Below are 18,750 nucleotides of genomic sequence, written 5' to 3' on the forward strand. Positions count from 1 at the left end.
GGAGCGCCCGGGCGCAGGTGGAGAACCTGTGGCGCCTACAACAAGCAACACGTGGAAAGGAACGTTGAGAAGCCGGCGCGGGGCCGCGGAGTGCGCGTGCGTGCGCCGCGCCGCTGCCCGGGCCCGGGTGCCGGGTGCCGGAGCGCGCCGTTTGCAAAGGCGGGGAGCGGCCACCCCCCCGAGACTGCTGGGACTGCAGGGACCCCCGCCACCTGTCATCTTTTCTCCCGCAGGCTTCCTGGGGAGGGGGAGGTGGGATGGGGCGCAGGGAAGGCTGTCCCCCAGCGAGAGGTGAGGGGAAGCGGCCGGGACATCTCTCAGACGCGAACGTGGTGCCCAGCGTTGAACCTGGGAGCGGAAAAGTGGAACCGGATCCGTTCACCTCGAAATGTCGCCGCGAGCAGACTTTGAAAAGTCTCTCGCCCTGCTGTGTGGCTGTTGGACGCTCATGCTGAAGTCCAAATTATAAAAATCAGGGCACGTGTATGAAAAGAAAAGGGGGGGGGGGGAAGAGGTTTTCTTTTTAAACCGTTTTATTCCTGCAGACGCACTGGCAGGATAGATTTTATTTATTTGCGAAATGAAGCTCCAATTCATTTCAAACAGCTGGATTATCTTCTGGGTTGGGATGCGATCGACTCAATACAGTCGTGTAGTGTAGACATTTATTCAGCAAATGTTTGAGTGCCCGCGTGGGGTCCAGTCTTGCTAACCTCTGGCTGAGCCCGCAGTGGACTGGGGCACACAGCACTTGGTCGCTGTGGATTCTTCCCTCAAGTGGGCGTCTCGTCTCTTAGCTGCACGGTGGTCTGCTTGATCTGCGCAGATTTCTCAGTCCCAGTGCCAGCACCACCTAGGACTTTGTTTTTGTGCGTCTGTTTTGTGTCGTTAGTCATGACAGAGGGGGAAATGGGCAAAACACTGTATGCAACACAAGGTCGAGTGTGCAACGAGCGGCCAGGCTGGCAGGTGATGAAGCTCAGTGAAAGTAATAACGAGCAAACACAGTGACTGTCAGCTCTGTGTTCGTCTGCCCCATGGCCAAATAACAGTTTTAGCTTTTTCAGGCCACTTTCACAGTTAGGTGTACAAGAGAGAGACTTTCCTTCTGCATTTACTGACATTCTCCTTAGATGGGGTAAAGGACAAGGTGACATTAATCCTTGGGGAGCCTTGCCTATTTATCTATCTTTTTCGTAGTACATAGAGGTCTTCAATAAGGGCAGAGCTGCTCACTGATCACCAACTGCCAAGGAATAGGAAATCTCAAAAACTGATGCATTTAAAGGCACTGTTATTTTTGGCAAGGTAAACTCATTTGTCATAATATCTAATGCTTATATAGCACGTGGCAATTTGCAAAGCTCTGTGAAGTTGTTTATCTAATACCGTCATCAGAGTAACCTTCTGAGGCAGGTGATATTATTATTATGATTTCCCTTTGTACCGGATATTGCACTAAGCTCTTTATGTACATAATCTCATCTATTTTTTAGTTCCATTGTACAGATAAGGAACATGAGACATACAGAATTATCGTAGGTCACAGAACTAGTAATTAATGGGATAAGGACCCGACATAATTTTCTAGTTTCAAATAGTGGCTTTTTCTATTGCAATTTGTCTTGAAAATAAATCACTATATTAAATGTATGATCTTTATTACATTAATAACTAAAATAAAAATTTAACTCCTAGGGATATAAAGGTGCAATTTAAATATAGCATCTTTATTGACCTTCCTTTTCTTGCCAACCAAAGGTATATTTTTTAGTTTTTTATGAATTAGTTAATACTTCTTGATGTGATAGCTTATTATTCCATCCTATTAAACGTGTTACCAAATCAAAAATCTCCAAGCCTTAAAAATCCCAGTGGAAACATCTTTTAGAATAGCATATACAATGTTTTTTTCCATGAAGATGAAAATATGAAGCATAAATTAAAGAAATAACCAAAAGACAACAAAGAGAATTTTTAAGGATTTCATTAATTAAACCTAACATTGACTAAGAAACTACCATATGTTAAAGCTATACTAGTTATATTTAGAAGAACAAGATAAAGTCCTTAAGAAGTTTACAGGTTAAGAAATGACAAGTGAGAAAACCATTTATTAAAAAAAAATCAATATCGGAATTGCAATCCAATGATTGTTCCAATAACCCAAGCGATAATGGTAATACAGAGAAGAAACAACGCATCAGGATAGAGTAAGGGAAGACTTCCAGGATGCTTGACTTATCCTGAAGAGTGATCCAGAGCTGTTAAGGTAAGGGAACTATTGACAGAAAGAACAGCATTTGCAAAGGCGTTAAATTGTTTGTCACATTTGGAGAACTGCAGGTAAAGCGGAATGCATGAAGTGAAGAATATATATAAGTATGAAGATGTGGGAGATGAAACTAGAGAACAGGCAGAAGCAAATTAGGGATTGGCCTTGTACGTCATGTTCTGGAATTTAAATCATAACCTGAAGAAAATGGACATACACATAAGGGTTTTGAGTAAGGTAAGACATACTGTGTACCTGTAACTCTAAAGAGTCAACCTGGAACAATCTAAGAGCAGTGAAACCTGAGGCAAAATACAAAGAGGAGATTACTAAGGAAATCTGGGAGAGAAACAATGAAGGCTTTAATTTAAGAGAGAGGACAAGAGAAGGAAGAAAGCTTATAGATTGACAAAGGAATTAATACCTATGAGGAGCTGAGGAAGAGGGTGGAGGATAGAATATGCGTCCCAGGATAGGATTACTTGATTAATAATAGATGAAATATGGATATCTAGAAAACAAATGTTTGGAGAAGCATCAAGTCTTTGAGGAGCCTATGTAACATATCAGAGAGATCCTAGACACAGTTGGAAATGCAAACCTCTTACTCAAATCGGAATAAAAATATCGTCCGCATATTGGTGGTAATTGAAGTTACACATATGGATGGTAAGGCCCAGAAATTGTTTGTTCAGAGTGAGAAGAAGGCCCATGATGGGTCTCTGGGGAAACCTCCCTTACTCTTGTTAAGGAATGGTTTGAAGAAAAGGAACCTAAAAAGAAGACCTAATCATTAACAATTAATTGCACTTTAATAATTTTTACTGAAGTTTTCAATTTTGTGCTTATACTATTGTGCTTGCCAAATTTCTACCTTACATATTAACTTTTTAGGTCATTATAATGTTGGTTGATGCTCTGGAATAATTGATTGACTGATGCCCAATATAAGACTATGATTGGTGTGCACCATTTCATAAATACACACAATACACTTGAACTACTTGAACTTATTCAGTGATTCAATTTTACTTTTGTCAAGGTGAGCATAAAAACAAATTTAAGTTAGACTGCTTTTTAATGAAACACCTCTAATGCTTAGGAAAGATGGATGCACAGCAATAAAATAGAATATAAAATGTGTTTTGGCGATGATATTTAAGGAAACAGGTGCGTGACCTGAATACCTATAGGTGAGCTGTTTTCTAGTTGAGAGTTAATTTGAGCATTTGGCCTGAAAGGAAAGTATTAACTCTTTAAAGTCACAGGTGAAGTCATTCTTTCATTGAATAGTCATTTTTCAGGCCCCCACTCTAGGCTATGTAACTGGTCTGAGTAGATAAAAACAATAAAATTTAGCCCTGAAAGGATGCATATGAAACAGATATGAGCACCAAGTAAACAATTATGGTAATATATGCCTTTGTGGTGTTGGGGAAAAAATTCTCAAAATTTCCCTTAAGTGTTTTGGAAGTGGAAATTCTATTATCTTTTGTGGTATAGTTATAGCCAAAATTATTTTACAACAGAGAATATTTTTCAGGTGAAATGGAAAAACCAGTTTTGCAATATGTAAGAGAAAACTGTCAACTCACAAACCAGCTAATAAAAGAAGTACGCATTTATAAAAGTAAGATAAAAACAATACATTTTTTGAAGGTTTAAGATGAGTTTTTATGCCTTATGAGGCAACAATTCTCCTGAAAACCACATTTACATCCCCTTTCTCCCTTTATTCAGCTTTTTTCCTTTTCTTCTCTCTAGTTAGAATCTGAGTCCTAGCAAAGAACCGTTCTGCAAGCCCACTTTTTACAGCTAATGGGTGAAAATATATGCAAATGATAAGCATAAATTGACCAATAAATAAGTAGTCCACATTTACACACACACACTCAGACAAAAGATACGCTCAAAAGGTTGTTGTGAAAATTAAATAATATGCATGCAAAGTACTTAAAAGACTATCTGGTATATAGCAAGTTCTCAGTTAATGCCAAGTATTTTGCTGTTGTTAATTATTTTATAATTAAGCTCACTTTAGCCATGAACTATATCTACAAAATGTAGATAAAGTTACAAATGGTTCTATGCATTTATTTATTGGATTTTACACAGTTCAGAATTTGTATTTCTGAGTTTTTAGCCTTGAAATGAACAAAATAAACTAATTTCCAAATGTGTATTAAGATATTGTATTAAGATCTCAGAAATTTCATAATTTTTATAAGAAGGTTTGACCCCAAATAAGAAGCTACCATTCTTCTGCTCCTATTCAATCTGATGCATTCATTAGCGATTGAGTACAGTTCTGTTGTTCTTTAATTTTCCATGTTATAAGAAATTTGAAGGAAGTAATGGAAGTGAGTTGGATTCTGAAGTGCAGGGAGGAAGGAAAGGTGGATGCACATCGTGACCTATGTGTTCAGAGTGTTACGAGAAAAGTTGTGCATTAATTCAAGATATATATGTACGTGATGGTTATTATGGTCTCCAGAGAAGTGGATATTTAGCCTAGAAGATATTTGTATTTTAAGAGTTAATAGAGCCACAAACTATGTGAGATTTTTGTGGCAATGGATAAAATCTAGGAATCATAAATGGGTAAAGCAATAAGTAGCTAAAGACATTTTTTCCTCCAGCTTTCATAGCTTTTGTACTTATATTGACTTTGTTGTTAAACACATTTTCTGCCAGTCAATAATATATATTGAGTGCCTATTCTATATTAAGTACTATACTACGACAGTGTAAAGACAGAATTGAACAGCATAGTCGATCTCATAGAAACAGAGAGGAGAAAGGAGGTTACCAGAGGCTGGGAGGAATGGGGAAAGGGAAGATGTTGATCAAAGGATGCAAAGTTTCAATTGGACAGAAGTAAATTTTAGTGATCTATTGCACTGCATGCTAACGATAGTTAATAATAATGTATTCCAAAATTGCTCAAATAGATTTTTAACATTCTCACCACACACAAAAAATGGTAAATTGGCAGGTTGATGGATATGATAATTAGCTTGATTGAATCCTTTTAAAATATATAGATAGATGAAAACATCACATTGTACCCCATAAATGTACACAATTCTTATTTATCAATTAAAAATTTAAAACACTTTTTAAAAAAGAGAATTGCATTGTTTAAAAGGAATTCAATCAATATCTCACTTAAGTGATGAGAGTTCTCTTATATAAAAAACTTACGCCATTTCAACCACATTGGTCAAGAAAATTAAAGTGAAGTAGAGTTTTTATTGGTGAAAATTATAAGGAATGACATTAAGTGGGAAAGATAAAGATGTGTCTTGGTAACTATTTACTATTGCTCTAATCTACAGTAGTTCTTACCAAACTTCCTGTTTTTAGGACCCGCTTGCACCTTTAAAAGTTATTAATGACCCCTAAAACTTTGTGTAGATTATATGTATCAGTATTTCTAATATTAGAAAAATAAAACTAAGAAAATTTAGAAATAACCATTTAAGAACAAAAACCTATTATATAACACAAATTACATATTGTTGTGAAAAAAAACTACTATAAATGTAAATTGAGTGAGAAGAGTGGCACTGTTTTACACTCTACCAATTTTTTTAATGTCTGGCTTAATAGAACTCCTCTGCTTTCTCATATCTGCTTCTGCATTCAGTCTAATGCAATATAATGATTTGGTTGAAGTAAATGAAGGAAACCTCACCTCACTTCGATTTGCAGTTGGAAAAGGGGAGGAGTATTTTAATAGCCTTTAAATATATTTATGAATATTCTTTGATATTACACCAAAACTCAACAAGTGATAGTTTCTTAAAGGTTAAGTTCAATACAGAATAATAAACATATCAATAAAATTTTCTTACTCTGTGATACTAAAAAATCCATTAGTCTATTTTGTACTTTAAATGGATCTTTTAACCATATATGATTTTTTTTTTTTTTTTTAAAGATGACCGGTAAGGGGATCTTAACCCTTGACTTGGTGTTGTCAGCACCACGCTCACCCAGTGAGTGAACCGGCCATCCCTATATGGGATCCGAACCCAGGGCCTTGGTGTTATCAGCACCACACTCTACCGAGTGAGCCACGGGCCGGCCCTAACCATATATGATATTTTAATGTCATTTGTTGGTCATTTGGAAAACATCACTGAATTATAAAGATCTTCCAAAGTTTGGCACAGTTTATTATGTAGTATCAAAAAAAATCACATTTTTAAGTAACCACCAGTCTCATCATAAAAGTCTTTACTGGAAAATTATCAAGCTCACAGTGGCAGATACAAGTTTTACAAAATTCTAATCTTCACTTGAAAGCTTGAATTTTATCACTGTCAACAATACCATCAGTTGTTTTTCTTAAAGTTACAAGCTCGCTTTACTCACTTTTGAGAAAATGTCTACCTGATATCCAAGTTGGAAAAATTATAATTTGTGTGTCCGTTGTTCTCTGGAGTTGAAAGAGCAGCCAGCTCAGCTTGCAACTCAAAGAGTTGTTTCTCCTTGAGACAACCATTGTACTTCGTTATGCAGCAGAAGGGATTCATTCATACCTCCCGTGTGGCCTCACGGAATATTTTAAAAAGTAAACTCAAGGGTGGAAATTGAATAAAATTAATAATTTTTGCTGTTTAACCAGAAACATTCTTAAGTGAAACTGGCTTTTTTTTTTCCTTTTGAGTGTGTACCAAGTGATTACTAGCACACTTTGGTGCCACTGCCTTAATTCATGCTAAGGCACCAGCAGTTTTACCACCACTGCTTCTACACCATCCATGCAATGTCAGCACAGTGATAAAGACAAGTAATGTCTTACTATTCTTATAAAAACAGTTTGACCTTGCAGATTCCCTCTGAAAGCGTCTCAGTGACCCCCAGAGGTTTGAGAACCACATTTTGAGAACCCCTAGTCTTCAGGGCTATATCTTTAATTTTACTATTGTACAACTAAAGCATTATTATTACTCAGGAAATATTCCTCTCAAATGTTCTTCTCACCCTGATTTCAGGATAAAGTAGGTATTACACAATGTTGAACAAATATATCCAGTGGATTGTATGACACTTAAAGATAGAGGTTCTGAAAATGTTTTCATTCCTAGTTTAAATGATCAGGTGTCAAATTTTTAATGAATTTATATACAATCTCCCCTTGGATATGAAAGCATTGCATTAAATTAGCAAGATTGTTCTACAATGTTACTAACCAAATAAAAACGTTACATAAAGATATTTTTGCATTTAATAACCTGAAAATTTTCATTTAACATCTAATATAGAATTGGATCTGAATTTAAACATCATACTATTATTATAAATCTGAAATTTCCCTGAATATTTTATTAAGCTAAAACTGCCTATCCACATCTGAGAAGTGAACATAAAAATATGTATATGGTATGGTTACAATTTTTCAACTTTATGTTTTTTTCTATTAATGTGAACGTCTAGGAATAACTTAGTTTTCTTAAATCTGTGACAAGTTTACATTTGAAACAAAATTTAGAGAGTTACAGTCAAGTCTACATATTGTAGAATGATTCCTAATGAGACATTATTAGAACCCATAATATTCTATGAAGATAAAGCCCAAAATTTTGTATTATTTTTTTAGTCAACATCATATTTTTAACAAGTTAAACTTTAAAGTAAGTAATATAAAAATAATCTACTTAAAAAATCTGTAAGAACCAATTTATTTACACCGCTCTTTTTATATTATTTAGTTGTGGGAGGAAGTGAATCAAAACTAAGTAGGAGTGTGTATAAGTGTTTGTGAGAGAGAGAATATGTGTGTGTGTATGTGAGAGACAGTGTGTGTGTGAGAGAGAGAGAGATGGAGAGAGAGTGTGTGTGTGTGAACGTGTATGTGTGTGTGTGTGTGTGTGTGTAAAATTATGGATCCTCTCCACCACAGGAAGACTGCTCATAGCTTTGTAATTAAGCCCCTGACTTTCACTTGTCAAAATTGTAACCAAAAAGAAATAAAAGTCAAAATAAGGAGAATACTGTTTAAAACCTCAGAGTATAGATGAGCTCTGTGAAGTCCAGAAACCACTGAAATTGTGTCCAAAATGTGTTATACACAAGTACTTTTTTCTAAGGAGAGGATCCAAAATATTTATCATGGAATCCAAGACATCAAAGAGCAAAGAACCATTGTATCTGTATTTTCGTTAGAGTAGGATAATTGTACATTATATGATCTGGATAAATTACGTAATGCCTCAGATCTATATTTGATAACTAAAGTGAACTAAAGATTAAGGATATGAATCATATATACATAATTATGCCTTAATAATTCATTGGAGAGATTTGTTTATCAATTTTTCTATAGCCTCAAACTGGCAATGTGTTCTACATTAAAATAAAAAGTATTATTAGAAAGTGTTTAAAAATGTCTTTATCTAAAATCTGAACAATAATAATGGGTATAAACCAATTATGAAAATAAATGATAGATAAAAATAAAGAGACTTCATTACCAGTTACGCAGTTTCAGCTAAAAGTTAAATAGTTTTATTATCATATCTCAATTTGTCAGCAGTCTTTAGTAAGTGTGGTGTATGGCTAGTAAGAACACTTCGCAGTACAGTAACTCCCTAGTTTTATAGCATCCTTGCAAGGTGATACACAGTGATGTTCCAGTGTTTTTTAGAGAAGGACAGTATTCTTGCCCAAATGTGTTGTTTAACAAAGTTATGAATTTGTATTGTAATAATTTTTAAAATTTTTCTTTTAGTAGAATTCTTAATTTTGAAAGGAAAAAAGAATTATGAATCTTTGTGCCTTTATTTGCCATCATGAATACACACATGCACATACACACACTGGAGCAGTTCAATACTGTATCATTTTTCCTTGGTACAGTAAAATGTTCTCCTCCTACAATTTTTTTATTGATAAAGCTTTTCCATTCTCAAACTCAAAAAGATTATTGTATTTCCAAATTTTACAAATATAGAAACATCCATAAGATGGTGCTGTATCTTTAATTTAATTTGGTTAGATACTTGGATGTTAAAATACATCTATTAACAAATGTGGTTAAAAGACCAGGTTAGATTTTAATCTTTAATAAGTCCTATGCTGTGCAGTGACAATGTAAGTGTAGTCAGAATCTTTTAAGTAACTTACTTTTCACATGTTGTAGAATTGCTACAGTATTTTTGTTCCAGATCTAGTTGCAAACTATTGGTGAAAAAAATAATTGAAATTCTCATTTCAACTGCCATTTTTGGAAGAATAGCCACTTTGCACATACCATACTAGACAAATGAACCCATTAAATTACACACGGTATCAATTTTCATTAAGGTCAATTGTAGTCTTTTAAAGTCCTTTGAAACATCTGATTCGATGGAAATTAGAAATGACATTGTATGTAAGCACTTCCTTTCAAATGTCAAAGAACTGTAGAGGAATTAACTCAATAATTTTCCAAACCTGGTAAGATTATTTACCCAGTGAGAGAAAGGTAATATAAGATATGCTAATTGTATAATGTATTTCTGATTTAGGGTGATATAGTCAAAGAAGTAATATTTCATTTCCTGTTTAATTTATTACTCATAAGCAGATTTAAGCAGAATGCTTAAAAACTGGCTATATAATCCTTTATTTTTAAGATGAACAATCTGATGCCAAAGGAATAGAAATCTTTTGTAGTATAGGTGACAAGGAAAAGCATTTTCATGGAAGGAAATATTTGGAGTCAGGAAGGGCAATGATATCTGTATAGGTGTATCCAAGGCAGAAAACAAATCCCTATCACATAGTCACATGGAAATCTCAAATGAAATATTTGATGCTATGATTTGAGAGTGTATTTAATTTTATAGATTTGCTTTTCTTTCAATTGCTAAGAATTTCTTCTCCCTCAGAACAGTGCCACCTTCTGAATGACATCATTATGTCTCTTAACCCAAAATGATACTATAATTTTGCAGAAAACTTCGAATAGCTTAGTAGAAATTATGAAGTCTGAGTAAGCAGAGAATCCTGTTTTATCACAAAATAGGAAAATCTAATAAATAGTTATTAAGCATTTATATAATTAACCTAGATTTTTCTGTCAGAAATTATACTGGTCTTTTAAAAAAGTATAAAACAATTTGAAGAAATACATGACACCAGAACTGTGAGGGCATTTTTACCGTGTCAAAATTTTCCCAGAATTTAATTTTCTTAACTTTTCCTTAATGTACATTTTTCTTACTCAAACTGAAATAGAAAGTTTACATAATATCAGGGTTTATATAAAAAAAGATACAGCAAAAATTAGATTTGTTTATTTTAGAATAAAAACTAAATTAATGAACTAAAATAAGGTAATGTTGTTGACAACCATTTTCATTAAGATAATCCATCAACCTTTTGACTATTTTTCCACTTACTTGATCATAGTGTTGGTTATGCCATGGTACACAATAAACATTTATGTCAGTCTGCTTTCTGTGACAATGTTGTTCTATATTCATTGGGGGAAAATAGTATTGTGATGTGTAAGAAATAGCTAATGGGCATTAAAAAGATTAAGAAGATAAACATTACATGTAAGTGTTGTTTGTGCATTTATTTTAAAAATAGACCCACAGCATCTGTTGGAAAAATAATACTTTATCAGGTGCTTCAGAAGAAATCAAAGAAAAGATAAATGTCTCCATTGGAGAGACTAGAGGCATGGCAGGGCAGGAATTGCACACAGGAAATTTTCTGATATCAGTCAAAAGACCATGAAGAAGGCTAAGAAAGCAGCAACAGGCAGGGGATTCTACTATGGAAATCCCTACAGATTGGTTAATTCAATGAATATTTATCAAAAATTCACTTTAAGCCAGGCACTCTGATAAGTGGAGGGGACAGAATAATAAGCAAAATAGATACAATTTCTCCCTCATGGAACATAAAGTTTAAGGGAGAAGATAGACATTAATTTAAAAACCACACAAATAAAGATATAATACACATTGAAATAATTGCTATAAAGTAAAAGTGCCAAGTGCCATGAGAGCATATAATATGACCTAGTCTAACAGAAGATGAGGGAAGCAAATGGTGTTTGAGCAGATATCCAAAGGATAAGCACTAGTTAGAGTATTTCATGGTATGTCTGAGATTTGCTTCAAAGTTATTTAGTGCAGAGGTCTGGGGGTGCTATAGATGAAATAAGATTGGACATATATTGTTAATAAAATATATTAGATAATGTCAATAACAAATACTTTAAAAATATATGCAGTATTTTAGGCAGAAGGTGCATCATGTCTGAAGGCTCTGAGGCAAAAAGGAGCTTGGTATGTTCTAATTTCCTGACAGAAAGCCAGAGTGGCTGGAAAGCAGGGAGATAAAGGCAGATGGGGCATGGCCCTACAGACAACGCTGAAGGTTGTGGCCTTTACCCTAAGAGCAATGATGCACCCAAGCAACAGAGTTATATTCATATGTTTCATTTTTTATAATAAAATCACTCAGGTTGTACTGTAGAGATTAGAAGGTAAGAACAAACAGGCAAAAGTAATGGAGATGGAGGAAATGAAATGATTGGAAAGAGATATAGAATACACAATTGACATACCGTGATGAGGAAATAGATATTAGGCAAAAGTCAGAGAAAGGTATTAAGAGTGTCTCCCAAATTTTTGAATTTGTGCAACTGTGGGCCGAAGGTATTCTAATTAAATTTTTTTTTTTTTTTTTTTATCAGATTTGAAAAGTAACACTTTAGTCTTGGTGTCTTCCCCATGCATGAAAACTTGAGCAACTTATTTCTTCTTCTCTCTTTTAAAACATGTAAGTACCTACTATAGTACTAAATTCTTCCCATTTAGCTTTGGTTTCATCTGGAGTCTGAGTACCATAAAATTAGGTAAGCTTTGGTGAGTAGGGTAAAATCAGCTTTAATACTCGAAGGAATCCAGGATATGGATTATATTCATATTCCTGCTCTTTATTTCCCTTCTATGATCTTATAGATTTTCCATGTCAAGAATTCCAAGCATATAATCTTTGAACAGATAAAATATACAGATATTCAAGAAATAAACTAAAGAAATCATTATGATAAAAATCTACAGCAAAAATAATTAGGGGCCGGCCCGGTGGCACACTGCTACAGTGCGCCGCTTGGGAGCAAGGCGGAGCTCCCGCCGAGGGTTCTGATCCCACATGCAGACCGGTTCCCGCTCGCTGGCTGAGTGAGGTGCGGGCGCGACACCGAGGGTTGCGATCCCGTTGCCGGTCCCGGTCCAGTACGGGCGCGACACTGAGGGTTGTGATCCGTTGCCAGACACGAAAAAAGACAAAAAGGAAAAAATAAATAAATAAATAAAAATAATTAGAAAAGTGATCATTTCCTTCCTTCCTTTCAATGCTATGGTTAGTCTATAACTCTTAATATACTAATGACGCTGAAAGATTAAATTACCTTGCTAGCACATATTAACTGGAGGCAAAAATGGTTCAGGATTAGGGTTAGCTATCAAAGATTTTAGCTGAGACAGGAGTTTCACCCAAAACCCTCACTGGAGGCTTCTGTCACAAGATGAAACACTTACTACTATGAAGGATACCTAAGTAAAATTTATTGCTTCCAGATTGTTAGTCAGTTACACGCCAGTGATGCAATACTGTTTAGATGTTCCAGTTAAATATTTTAACAAGAAAGTTTATGGCTGAAGTAACCCTTTAAGTACACTACCAAAAATTTTCTCAGGAAATTATCAGAGATGTTTTGAAATAAAAAAGCAGCCAATATTATAATAGAAAGTAGAACAAGTTAAATAACATCTTTAGTTTGAATTTCTCTGTGATTTGGTGTGAGAAACCAGCTGTTCATCTAACCCAAACCCAAACTAATCATATCCCTGACCTGAATCCTAACTGAATTAAATGCAAATGTCCCAAAAGTGAGACCTCTTATTAAGCTACATCTTGCTTTATGGTAAAGAGAGAAGGGAAAGGGATAAATGGACATTTTCTTCCCAACATAGTAACCTAACTTTCCAATGCAGATGTTCATTTGGCTGCTTTCTCAACCATCTCTATCTTATAAGTAAAGCTTATTTTTTTTAAACTGCAGAGCAAATATTAAATTCAGATAGCTGCCCACTATTAAAACACTCTTTGGACCAGAAAGCGTCCTGATACAAGACTGCAACACTCTCAATGTTAAGATTTACAGAACATTAGTCGGGGTACCATTAGTTGGTTAGTAGAGGTAGGAAACAAAAACCCTCTGTACTGAATACAAGTCTAATGCTGTAAAAGGAAGCAACTTTCTTAACTTTTTTCCAGTTCTTGTTGAGAGCAGAAATTAATTATTTCCCGAATTATAAACTGCGGAGGATACCAACATTAATAAAGCAAATGTATTTCGCAGGGCCTAACTTATAGCTTAGTAGGACCACAGTCCTTAGTTTTAGAAGGGCCAAAGCCCTTTAGCATAGGCTGTAGCTTCGTGGGGCAACAGCCCTGTAGTTTCAGTGGGGCCACAGCCCTGTAGTTTTAGGTATAGCCTAACCTTTTAGTATTGCACACAGAAATGCTAAGCTTGGGAAAAACAGAAAACTTTCCCAGGACTAAAGTCTCTATTGTAGATAAAAAAAAAAAAATTGTAACACAGCAAAAATGCTTGCTCTAAGGGCAGTCGTCCTTGGTGTAGCTAAACCTAATGATGGGAAAGTATGTGAGCTAAAAACTTCAAGATTTATGGTTGGGGGATGTTCCTCATCTCACCATCAGTTGTTTCTTTAAGTTTCTTAGGGAACTAAGTGTTGCCATGACGAATATCTCACTGTTCTTTTTGTAACCACCTGTGTTCCTTTTCTGTAACTTTCTTCCCTGGAGAATAAAAACAGAGAGAAAACCTCATTGGGGGTTAATCCTAGGAATTCTTCTTGCTTGAAGAAATTGTTCTTGGGATTAACCCCTTCTGGGCCTCTCACTGCTCTGGAGAAATGGGCTTTGAATAATCCTTGTGTCTCCGTCTCCCTGGGAGAGGTGACAATAAACATACTTTGTGTTTTTGCTGTTAATGAGTTGAGGTTGCTGTTTGAAAAGAATTCATTCCTATTCAATTAAGCAAATATTTACTGAGCACCTACCAAACACAAGACAGTGTTCTAGGCACTGAGGATATAGCAGGAAACAACACAGACTTAAAATAACTTGCATTTCCATAACACTTTTAAACTTTTCAAAGAACTGTGATGACTATTTAGTTTTTGTTTTGTTTTGTTTTGTTTTTTTGCAAGTCTTTTAAGGAAAGCAAAGAGAGATTAAAATGATTTGCTGAAGTTTAGATCATCATTGAGAAAACATTTTTTTAAATTTCAGACCCAGGCCTTTCTCCTAAGTTGCTGACCTTTACTTTATCCACGAACTGATTAGCTTTACCTGGATGTCTGACAATAGCCCATTATTTCCTGTAGGAGTAGCAGTGTGGTAGATATTGTACCTATTGTGCCAGAGTTCAAATCCTTTTTGCCACTAAGGTGGCTGAATAACAACCACGTTAAAACTCAGTGGAGAAAATAACAATCAACTATTTTCTCTCACTTGTCTGTGGGTTACCTGAACTAAACCAGGCTGTGCTCTAAGTTACAAGTTGATTCCAGGTGTGCTCCATCTGTCTTTCATCCTCTTTGGACCAGGCTTTCTAGGGTATGCTCTTTCTCATAATGATGACAGAGGCATAAAAGGAGAACCCATTCCTGCATGTATATTTCAAGCCTCTGCTTGTGTCATGTCAGCTAACATCCCATTGACTATAAAGCAAATCACATGGTCAAGACCAACATCTTTCTAAGTAAAGGGACAAAGAAGTACACTCTGTCCTCCATGAGGCCAGAGCAAGTCACATGACCAAACCAAGCATCGATGAGATGGAGAAATGAGAGTAGAGGAGAGTGAACACTTTTGGTGGGAATGTAAAATGGTAAAACCACTTTGGAAGACTGTCTGGCAGTTTCTTATATAGTTAGATGTATAATTACCATATGACCCAGCAATTCCATTCCTAAGTATTTATTTACCTAAGAGAAATGAAACTCTATGTCCGTACACAAACTTGTATATGAATGCTTAGATCAACATTATTCACATTAGCCAAAAGTTAGAAGCTATCTAAATGTTCAACAGCTGAATTGATTAAAAAAATGTGGTAAATCCATGTAATACAAGACTACTCATCAATAAAAAGGAATGAACTCCTGATATCTGCAACATGCATGATTCTCAAAAATATCATAAGTGCAAGAAGCCAGACACAAAAAGTACACGTGTATAATTCTATTTATATAAAACTTTAGAAATTACAAACTAGCCTGTTATGACAGAAGGCAAGTCGGTATCAGCCTGGGGCCAGGAGCAGAGAAAGAGATAGATTGCCAGGGGCCACAAGGAATATTTTGGGGGTTATGAAAACATTTGTAGCAGTAGTTTAATACATGCATACATCTGTCAAAACTCAACAAATTGTACAGTTTATATGGACGCAGTTCACTATTTGTAAATTATACCTCAATAAAGTTTATTTATAAAATAAAAAGTTACTTTATTGGCAGATAACGTTTATTACAAAATTTTAAAAAAGGGAATATTGCTATATGCTCGTAAAAATATACTGCAGTTAGTACTTTAAAAGCATCATTGATGCAGGGCAGCATAATGAAATATAATTTTTTTTTATCCATACTTCCTGGTTCTATGTAATTCTTCCTCCTGCCTCACATCTTGACAGACGTTGCTTTTGCTTCCTCCTTTCCCCTCTCTCCTTATCCCCCTTTCCTCCACACATTGAAAAAAAAATCTATTAGGCACTGCTGATTACACAGAAGCGTTGATTTTTTTTTTTTTTTTAATTTGGAAAAGGATTTTCAGGTATAAAGTTAAAATACAAGAGTTAGTACATGAAATCCCACTAAAGCACTGCAAGTACTTGACAAAAAAAAAAAAAGAATGAATTATACATTTCATACGCAGTCTCCAGAATTCAGAGATTCAGAGAAAGTATTCCCAAGGTCATGGTAACATATAAGTGCTTACAAAAAGCTCATGAAATTCAGACCTAATTTAGTGTATCTCTGAGGAGGCTATTGCTGGTTTCTAGTTGCTTTCCCTTACAATTGGCACACTTGAATCTGCAAGTTGGTCTTACATTTGCTTTTGTTTTTGTTTTCTTTCCTACTTCGGAAATCTACAGAGAGCATAGTAGGGTTTAAGGGTCCATTTCCAAAATAAACCCATTTTTCTTTTCTGTAGTCCAACCAAAAGTCACAGGTAAGCTTTTAACAGGACAGGCTTAGTTCTAGTTAATTTAATTTTTTTCAATTTGAATATTTCAAAGGACGAATATTAAAAAAAAACACTGTAAACACAATCACATGAGATCTCTGGATTTATAATACAATATACATATTTGGAGATTTTAGAAGCATTTACACATAAATAAATTTTCTTCTGGCATACATATACCTACATATATGTCCACCACACTTACACATTTTCAAGAGCTGAAATTGGCCAGAAAAAAATGATTTTGTGGAACAATACTAAATACTCAGTATTTTTAGTGGACCATTTTAATGGTTCATTATCCAAAATCTTCACAATCCAGGCTTATCCACAATGATATATTATGTATGTGAAGATAGGGAAGTTTGTAGCATTTTGAATATACAGCAAAACAGTATTAACATTCATTCCCATCACTATCAACAGTTCATTTGAATTCTAGAGTTTGTGTAATAAGATATCCACATGCTACTACCCTGAAGATAGCTACCAATGAATTCAAATGATGGATTGAATACTGCCTGGAAATACAAAATTTGCTTTCCTGCAAAAAGACAGCCAATGAACAATAAAAGTACAATCCTGGCATGACTGCTTCTTATTGTAATTGTTAATTTTCAGCTATAAAATTACCTGGAATTTTTCCAAAGCTACCCTAATTTCATAGATTTTGTTCCCATAATGCAGTTTCATTATTATTTGAAATTTAACATGTAATCACACTGAAAGTAAAATATTTCAGTAGCTAATAGGAACAACAGTAATAACAACAGCTAACGTTAAATCCAGAAACATTGCCATTTACTTAAAGGTGAAAATGCATACTACAGGCACCCTACTAAGAGCTTTACATAAACTTATTCACTTGATTCTCACAAAACCCTCATGAAGTAGGTTCTATTATTATACCACCTTTACAGGTGAAGTGAAATTTAGGATGATAAGTAACTTCTTCAAGGTTGCTCAGCTAGTAAGCTGCTGAGCTGGAATTTGAATGCAGATAGCCCAACTCTGGAACACAGTCGCTTAACCACTGCAAATTGCAAATATTTGCCACATATGCAAAAGGTGAAAGGTAACTGTCTCCAACTTTTAAGAATGGCAGAACCTAGGCAAACTCCTTAGAAGTCCTTAATTCATGTAACTAGGGTACAAGAAGCTTGTATTGATGGCACCTGTGTCAGGTTTTGTGCTAGGCACTGAGGTCCAAAAATTTATACCACTGGGGATTTACTGTTGAGGAGACCATAAGTTAGTGAAGGAGATAGCCATATAAAAAGTTAAATAGAAGTAAACAAGGTAAATGCTATAGTTTAGAGGTATGAAGAGACTGCTATGGAAGCACAGAGGAGGAGAGGATTGAATGGCTTTAGGAGAATCCATACATTCTTCCCAGAGGAGGTAGTATGTAAACTCATCAATGAATTGTTTGCTTGGCAAATCATTTTTAAAGTGTGATCAGATACCTGTGAAGCAACAAATAAGATGCAGAAGACTTCCAGCAGCTGGGTCTGTGGCACTAATGTCAAGCACTTGGTCCAGTAGTACAGCAACTAAGTAAATTCTTAGTGGCCTGGAATTTATTCATATTTTCCCCTAAAGTTTATTTCTGGAGAGTAATTAACTAAGTACTGGTGAACAAATAGTAAGAAAACCCTCTACTAAAGTAAAAGAAATGTAGTATCATTTACATGGATTGGAAATCAAATGCATTTTGAAAGGAAGGATAGAAATTTGAAAATCAAAAAGAAAAAAATAGTTCTTGAACTCTTGAAAACAAAAGCACTAATTCTGAATTATTTTTCCTCTAATGTACATTTCTTTAATTTGAAATAGTATTCTGTTTTATTAAGTGGCAAAAATTTTAGCATATTTAATATGCAAAGTATACATCTCTATTCACTTTAAAATATAGCATAAATTTATAATCTATTCATTTTAATTTTTGTTTTACTTTTTAATGTAGGCAAAGCTTTCTTAGGTTAGAATCATTTGCTTTTTCTCTCCCAGCAGCTTGCTTTCTAAGAATGACAGTTCTGAAATTAGAAACCCTGTGTTGGCCACATACTAATCTAAAAGACAAGGACTCAGGTAAACCATTGGGTAAATCTTTTGACTTTGCAACACAATCAAGCTCTACTTACATTAGCAAAAGAAGGTATTAGAAATAAATTCATTGTTTT

The sequence above is a fragment of the Galeopterus variegatus genome, unplaced genomic scaffold (genome assembly GCF_000696425.1).
Source record: "Galeopterus variegatus unplaced genomic scaffold, G_variegatus-3.0.2 Scaffold120, whole genome shotgun sequence".
In the NCBI taxonomy this organism is placed as follows: domain Eukaryota; kingdom Metazoa; phylum Chordata; class Mammalia; order Dermoptera; family Cynocephalidae; genus Galeopterus; species Galeopterus variegatus.